This window comes from Drosophila nasuta, unplaced genomic scaffold (genome assembly GCF_023558535.2).
Source record: "Drosophila nasuta strain 15112-1781.00 unplaced genomic scaffold, ASM2355853v1 ctg225_pilon, whole genome shotgun sequence".
Classification (NCBI taxonomy): domain Eukaryota; kingdom Metazoa; phylum Arthropoda; class Insecta; order Diptera; family Drosophilidae; genus Drosophila; species Drosophila nasuta.
In genome coordinates, this window is record NW_026869439.1 from 1 (window position 1) to 8,849 (window position 8,849).

An 8,849-nucleotide genomic window follows, 5' to 3' on the forward strand; every position below is an offset into this window, starting at 1 on the left:
GGACTTTGGAATTTTTTTGAACTGCACCATATGATATGAGGTTCTACCGAAATAAAGGTTCAACTTTGACAAAAAATTTCAACATATGAAAATTGAAGAAAAATATCATTTTAAATATCATTTTATACAGTTTATTAATATAATGAGATAAGATTTTTGAATTTAACTTGAGAAAAATTTTTTGGACTTGGTGAATTTTTATTGAGCTTCAGCCATATGATATGAGGTTCTACCGAGATATGAGTTCAACTTTGACAAAAAATTTCAACATATGAAAATTGAAGAAAAACTTTTTAAACATTATTTTATACAGTTTATTAATATAATGAGATACAATTTTGAATTTAATTTAAGAAAAAAATTTTTGGACTTGGTGAATTTTTATTGAGCTTCAGCCATATGATATGAGGTTCTACCGAGATATGAGTTCAACTTTGACAGAAAAATTTCAACATATGAAAATTGAAGAAAAAACTTTTAAAAGCATTTTATACAGTTTATTAATATAATGAGATAAAATTTTGAATTTAACTTGAGAAAAAATTTTTTGGACTTGATGAATTTTTATTGAACTTCAGCCATATGATATGAGGTTCTACCGAAATATGAGTTCAACATTGAAAAATTTCAACATATGAAAATTGAAGAAAAACTTTTTAAATAATTGTTTTCTTCTTCCAAAATTTTGCTTGGATTATTTATAATATTAATACCTTGATTAAATGTATTTATAAAATCATTAAGATTATTTGCCTGAATTGAATTATGGGCAATAATGTTAATTTGGTTTTCAAATTTAAGTGATGATCCTATGAAATCGAATAAACCTCGTTTAGTACGACTTGTTATTCTGATACCTGCCATTTGCTTTTCTAATTTATTCATTAAATATTTTATTTGGGGGTACTTGTTGGGATATGGCTTTGAGTTAATAATAAATCAAAAGAGTTCTCTATTTGTGTTACGTTTATAGTTAAGCAATGATGTTCGAAGGATATTGGTAAATTAATTGTTCCTGACTCAAATAGGATGAATCCTTGATCATTTTGAATGGGATTTACTTCGACCTGTTGAGTGTTTACAGTTGTACAAATAGTTGACAATATGATACACGTTATTTTATTCTCTATATTATCGTCGCTTCCTATTATTCTTAACTTTTCATTTATAGTTTTATGAAACCTTTCTATATCGGATATTCCTGTTTTACTTGTTTGTTATGTTAATTTTTATGCCTTCTTCTTGTAACCAAATTTGCAAAGCCGCACTGATGAATGCTGAATCTTTGTCTGCTTTTTATCTCTATGGGTTTTCCCATTTCATTGAAAACTTTTAGTAAAAGCTCTTTTAGCTTCTAACCAATCTCTACTTTGAACTTCAACTAATGTTTGTGAATTTATAATAAACATCTATACAAGAAAGAAATTGTTTCTTATCTATCATATAAAAATCTATAACATATTTATCCCTAACATTAAGTACTTCGGGTGTTATCTCGAACGTGAGTTTTGTATCTCTATGTTCGGTTTTAGCTATGTTGCAAATTTCACATTCATTAATTAGATTTTGTATTAGTTTTTTCGTAATCAGGGTAATAATATTTTTCCTTAAACCAATTTATTGTTTTTCCATACCTGGATGTAACAATTTTTTATGTGTTTTAAAATTAATTATTTAAACTCTGCAAAAGTTTGTAAGTCAATTAATTTTAAGCTTGTTTTCATTATTTTAGTTATATTACTTGGGCTTATTATTTCTAAATAGGCTCTTTTGAAAATTGGAAAATCTATTTCGTCATGAAAATAGACAATACTATTTTTCGAGCAAAGATATTCCTTTATCATATCTTTGGCATATTGGTTAGTCATTTCCTTGTAAGAAATTTTAATGTTAAGTTTATGAAAATAGTTGTTTGTTTCAACTTTATTATCGTCACCTTTTATGAATTCTATTTGCCTGTTAAAGTAGTTTAAAGGTCTTTCGGTTATTGGTATGTGATATTGACTGTCCTCTTGAGCACTATGCATAGTTGCTCCTGTGCTAATCATCTTCTCTAAGAAATTCTCTTCTATTTTTATACGTGAAAGTGCATCTGCTACGTTATTTTCTTTTCCTGGTAAATACTTGATTTGATAATCATATTCATTCAATCGGATTTTCCATCTTTGTAATTTCATATTTGGTTCTTTAATGTTACTGAGCCAAACTAATGGTTTTGTGATCACTTAAGATTTGGAATTTTCTACCGAATAGGTAAGAACGGAAATATTTGGTTGCCCACACGATAGCTAATAGTTCTTTCACTATAGCTGAATAGTTTGATTCGTGTTCGTTTAAAGTTCGACTTGCATAGCAAATAGGTTTGTGTTCCTGTGATAGAACGGCGCCTATAGCGAAGTTGCTAGCATTTGTAGTCAATGAGAATGGTTTCTCGAAATTTGGATAAACTAGTATCGGATCGGACGTTATTAAAACTTTGAATTTTCAAATGCTGACACATAAGTGGGATCTTTTATGTTTATGGTGGCGTTTTCTTCAACTTTGTTGTCATGGGTTTTGCAATATTTGCGAAATTGGGTATAAATTTGCGATAAAATCCGCATAAACCTAGGAATGATTTGATTTCTTTTGGTGTCTTTGGTATTGGGAATTCAACAATTGCCTTAATTTTGTTTGGATTTGGTTTTATACCTTGCGTGGTGATTACATGCCCGAGGAAATCAGTTTCCTTTTTCACGAATTCGCATTTGTCTAATTGTAATTTCAAATTTGCTTCGAAGTTTTGAGAAGACTTTCGAAATGGATGATATGTGCTCTTCCGATGAAGTGGGTAGATAATAATATCATCTAAGTAAACTAGACAATCCTTGAAGATCAAATCTTCAAGTAGGTTATTCATACACGCTGGAAAGTCGCTGGAGCATTTTAAGCCAAAGGGCATACGAGTAAATTCGTAGTGACCATGCTTGGTTGAAAAGGCAGTTTTGCAATTGAATCGGGATCCATTTGGATTTGATGGAAACCCTTTGCAAGATCAATCGTAGTGAAGTATTGGCATTTGCCTAACTTGTCTAGGATTTCATCCATATTTGGTATGGGGAATTTGTCGTCAATGGTTATTTCATTGAGGTTTCGGTAGTCAATGACTAACCGGAATTTTGCTTTCCTGAAGCGTCCATTTTCTTTGGAACAATCAGATGGGCGAACAATAAGGGGATTTTGATTTTTAATTATGCCCTGCTCTATCATTTCGTTGATTTGTTTATTGACTTGATCGTAAGCCTGTGGGTATTTATTGGGTCTTTTATATAATGGGTCTTCGTGTTTCGTTTGAATTGAATGCTTAATCGTACTAGTGAAAGTCTAATTTTCACCTTCCCGGTACTGAATATCGCGAAATTCATGTAAAACCTTTTTTAGTTTTTCTACCTCTTCTGTGTTAAGATGTTCAAGTCTGAACTCATTACACTTTTAATTCATCTTCGATTGCGAAGTTGAATGGCTATCTTCGGTCAAGGGTGGATTTGCACAATCTTCTGTGTAAAGCTTCTTCATAATTTTCTTCATAATCTTCTTCGTTTTGAAATGTAAATTTATATTCTCCTAATGTAACTGTGCCATTTTCGTAATCAATTTGGGATTTACTGGCTTTTAAGTATTCTCTTCCTAATAGCATATCATAATTTTCAGAGAAATTATGAATGTAAAATTTTTGTTTTGTAGGGCAAAGTCTGCTGGGACCAAAAAGTATACTTTCTGATAATTCGGTAGTGCCATTAATTGTTTGAACATTGATCGGTTTTTATGAATTGGAAAACTGAAAATAGTTTGTTTTAAAAGGTTTATTGAAGAACCTGTATCAATGATACATTTTAGGTTTACTTCATTCATTCGAGGCACTTTGATGAAAATTTTCACCTTGCTCCATTTTGAACTGGCCACTTTGGCTTTCCCTTTGTCTTTTTACCGGTGGGTTAGGCCCACGGCTTGTTGAGGTGTCCCTCGAATAGTTATAAGGGTTTTGGGTTTGAGCTTCTTTTAGTTTTTATTGAATTCTTGGTGAAGATTTTGATTATTCTGATTTGAATTTGAGTAATTGATTTGTGGTTTTGAATTGGACGAATCATCTAAATGAAATTGTTTGAATAGTTTGCATAAGATTTATTTTGATTCCTACGACTATTGTTTTCACTTTTATGGTTATTCTGAGTCTCATAAGACTCATAAATGCCTTCTGTTTGAGCAACGCCTTTTAGCTTGCTTATTGAAGTTATATCATGCCTTGCTAAGGTCATGTATATCCTGTCTGGTAATTTTCTGGTTATTACATTTTTGTAGTAATTTTTAGTGCATTTCCGTATATTATTGCTGTGCTACTGTCGGTGTCTAGTGCTAACTTATTGCTAACAATATAGGATTTTCTCTCGAGCTCTTCGACGAACTTACGTAGACTTCCATTCCAGTTGGTGTTGTATAGTCTTCTTAGTAACTCTTCATAAGGTGTCTGTGTCCTGAATTCCTCGATTAGGGACGATCTCAGCGACATCCAATTGTTGGATTGCGTAATCTGGGATGTACGCAAGGCTTCTCCATCCAGTTGTCGTTCAATAGCACCGAAGATTACGCTGCTTTGGCGTACATCAGTTGTTGGGTATAGAGACAGAATAAAATCTATTCTCTTTATAAATGCCGACAAATTTTCTGCTCCGTTATCAAACGATGGCACGTGTTTGATTTGATTTATACACTGGTTTAAGTGTGCTTCTGTTAGTTCGGTTGCCATTTTTGATTTGTTATTAATTTGCACACGTGGTTCGGGTTTTGAGTTTTTATTATGACGGATTTTTTACAAGGTTTTGTATTACCGTTTTAATAACGCACTCACGCACGTAGATGTTTTTGGCGGATACGTTTTGTATAGTTCACAACTAGGACGCGTTCACCCAGGACAATGTTAAAGTCCTTCTAGCGGTTCACGACTGCTTTGTTGATTCAGTAACTAGTACGACGTATACTACCGGCTGCGCCAATTAGATGTTCGCGGTGCACGAACAGTAAAAAAATAAAACACAAGGATTTATTTTTGTTTACTTAATAGACTACTTTATTTTTATTTATAAGCTCGCGGGCTACGCGTCTTAAGTGAGGAAAGTGTCTTTAAAACTGAACTCACAATATGCTGAGCTCTAACATGAAAGTTCTTATTACGACTTAGGGCTAACATACGTGTGATGTTTTGTGTTTGTGTTAGTGCAGTAATGCTGAGTCCTCAAGTTGCAAATGGAAAATTTTAATGGACTTTGGATTTTTTGGAAGTGGCACGATCGCCAATGTAATAGGATCTTTTTGTTTGTGACAGTTGGTGCCGTCGCGACAAATGTTTATGTTTATGATATGATTTGTGGGAAAGAATTTGGAAGGGAATAATTATGAGTGTTTGTCATGTACGAGAAATTATTCTGGTGGTGGATATATTACTATATATATACAATTATTGAATATTATCGTTTGTTATTCAAAAATATTTGTGAGTTGTCATGTATTTTACATATTTGAAGATTTATGTAATTATATTTTAAATATATTTACATAATGAAATGAACATTATTCTGGTTGATCCTGCCAGTAGTTATATGCTTGTTTCAAAGATTAAGCCATGCATGTCTAAGTACACACGAATTAATAGTGAAACCGCAAAAGGCTCATTATATCAGTTATGGTTCCTTAGATCGTTAACAGTTACTTGGATAACTGTGGTAATTCTAGAGCTAATACATGCAATTAAAACACGGACCTTCTGGAACGTGTGCTTTTATTAGGCTAAAACCAAGCGATCGCAAGATCGTTACACTGGTTGAACTCTAGATAACATGCAGATCGTATGGTCTCGTACCGACGACAGATCTTTCAAATGTCTGCCCTATCAACTTTTGATGGTAGTATCTAGGACTACCATGGTTGCAACGGGTAACGGGGAATCAGGGTTCGATTCCGGAGAGGGTGCCTGAGAAACGGCTACCACATCTAAGGAAGGCAGCAGGCGCGTAAATTACCCACTCCCAGCTCGGGAGGTAGTGACGAAAAATAACAATACAGGACTCATATCCGAGGCCCTGTAATTGGAATGAGTACACTTTAAATCCTTTAACAAGGACCTATTGGAGGGCAAGTCTGGTGCCAGCAGCCGCGGTAATTCCAGCTCCAATAGCGTATATTAAAGTTGTTGCGGTTAAAACGTTCGTAGTTGAACTTGTGCTTCATACGGGTAGTGCAACTTACAATTGTAGTTAGTACTATACCTTTATGTATGTAAGCGTATTACCGGTGGAGTTCTTATATATAATTAGGTACTTGTACTTTTTATATGTTCCTCCTATTTAAAAACCTGCATTAGTGCTCTTCATCGAGTGTTATTGTGGGCCGGTACAATTACTTTGAACAAATTAGAGTGCTTAAAGCAGGCTTCAAATGCCTGAATATTCTGTGCATGGGATAATGAAATAAGACCTCTGTTCTGCTTTCATTGGTTTTCAGATCAAGAGGTAATGATTAATAGAAGCAGTTTGGGGGCATAAGTATTAAGACGCGAGAGGTGAAATTCTTGGACCGTCGTAAGACTAACTTAAGCGAAAGCATTTGCCAAAGATGTTTTCATTAATCAAGAACGAAAGTTAGAGGTTCGAAGGCGATCAGATACCGCCCTAGTTCTAACCATAAACGATGCCAGCTAGCAATTGGGTGTAGCTACTTTTATGGCACTCTCAGTCGCTTCCGGGAAACCAAAGCTTTTGGGCTCCAAAGGAAGTATGGTTGCAAAGCTGAAACTTAAAGGAATTGACGGAAGGGCACCACCAGGAGTGGAGCCTGCGGGTTAATTTGACTCAACACGGGAAAACTTACCAGGTCCGAACATAAGTGTGTAAGACAGATTGATATCTCTTTCTCGAATCTATGGGTGGTGGTGCATGGCCGTTCTTAGTTCTTGGAGTGATTTGTCTGGTTAATTCCGATAACGAACGAGACTCAAATATATTAAATAGATATCTTCAGGATTATGGTGTTGAAGCTTATATAGATAGCCTTCATTCATGGTGGCAGTAAAATGTTTTTGTGTTTGAATGTGTTTATATAAGTGGAGCCGTACCTGTTGGTTTGTCCCATTATAAGGACACTAGCTTCTTAAATGGACAAATTGCGTCTAGCAATAATGAGATTGAGCAATAACAGGTCTGTGATGCCCTTAGATGTCCTGGGCTGCACGCGCGCTACAATGAAAGTATCAACGTGTATTTCCTAGACCGAGAGGGTCCGGGTAACCGCTGAACCACTTTCATGCTTGGGATTGTGAACTGAAACTGTTCACATGAACTTGGAATTCCCAGTAAGTGATTACGTCCCTGCCCTTTGTGCACACCGCCCGTCGCTACTACCGATTGAATTATTTAGTGAGGTCTCCGGACGTGATCACTGTGACGCCTTGTGTGTTGCGGTTGTTTCGCAAAAGTTGACCGAACTTGATTATTTAAGGAAGTAAAAGTCGTAACAAGGTTTCCGTAGGTGAACCTGCGGAAGGATCATTATTGTTTTAATGCATCTAACCGTTAATAAATTAAATTTGTTTTCTCTTTTAGGGAATTTCAATATTTAATAAATTATGTAACTAATAAATATAAATATTTTATTCAATCATATGAGATACAATTATGCAACATATAATAATTTAAATTACCTAAAACCGTTTGTCATGTATTATTATTATTATATACTGTATTAAGAGTGTTTTCTGTGTTTTGGATAAAATAAAACTGCGTGTATATGTACCATAATATACATGCGTTGCAAAATGTATTGTGCATATTCCAGTGCGCATACATTGGTTCGCAACACCTAAAGAAAAACAATGTTGTACCTGTTTGCAGGTTAACGCTTTACATATGTTGATCATAATAAATAAATTTAGCTAAAATATACTTGTCATATATCTTATTATTATCGATTATGTAAAACTAAGACATTTCGCAACATTTATTTAGGTATAAAAAAAAAAATTTTATTGAAGGAATTGATATATGCCAGTAAAATGGTGTATTTTTAATTTCTTTCAATAAAAATATTCTTGACGTAATGAAATAAAAAAAAAATTGTATCACTCTAAGCGGTGGATCACTCGGCTCATGGGTCGATGAAGAACGCAGCAACCACTGTGTCATCGTGTGAACTGCAGGACACATGAACATCGATATTTTGAACGCATATCGCAGTCCATGCTGTTATGTACTTTAATTAATTTTTAGTGCTTTTTGACTACATATGGTTGAGGGTTGTAAGACTATGCTAAATAAGTTGTTTAAAATTTTTCGAATTTTAAGCACATTGTATATTATTGATAATATAAGTGTGAATCTAAAAAGTTCTCGCTTAAGATATTCATAATATGAATTAATAAATGAAAATACTAAAACTCTGTTGCATGAGAAATTTGAAGAATTATATGTTCTTTTATTCATTTCCAAATAATATTGAGGAATGTCTAGCATAAAATATATTATTTTATAAACTAGAATTGCCTCTTTATTAACGAATATGGTATAAAGAATAATTTTGTGAATATTATGGACCTTCAAGAAAAAAATAGTATATTTCAAAATAGGCAGAGAATTGTCTATAAGTGTAATTAAACAACCTCAACTCATATGGGACTACCCCCTGAATTTAAGCATATTAATTAGGGAGGAAAAGAGAAACTAACAAGGATTTTCTTAGTAGCGGCGAGCGAAAAGAAATCAGTTCAGCACTAAGTCACTTTGTCTATATGGCAAATGTGAGATGCAGTGTATGGAACGTCAATA

At 33.7% G+C, this 8,849-nt stretch overlaps 1 pseudogene; it reads left to right on the forward strand.

Moving 5' to 3' along the window:
• The first annotated feature begins 5,606 nt into the window (after positions 1–5,606).
• Positions 5,607–7,580, forward strand: LOC132797801 (small subunit ribosomal RNA; annotated as a pseudogene).
• Positions 7,581–8,849: the final 1,269 nt, after the last annotated feature.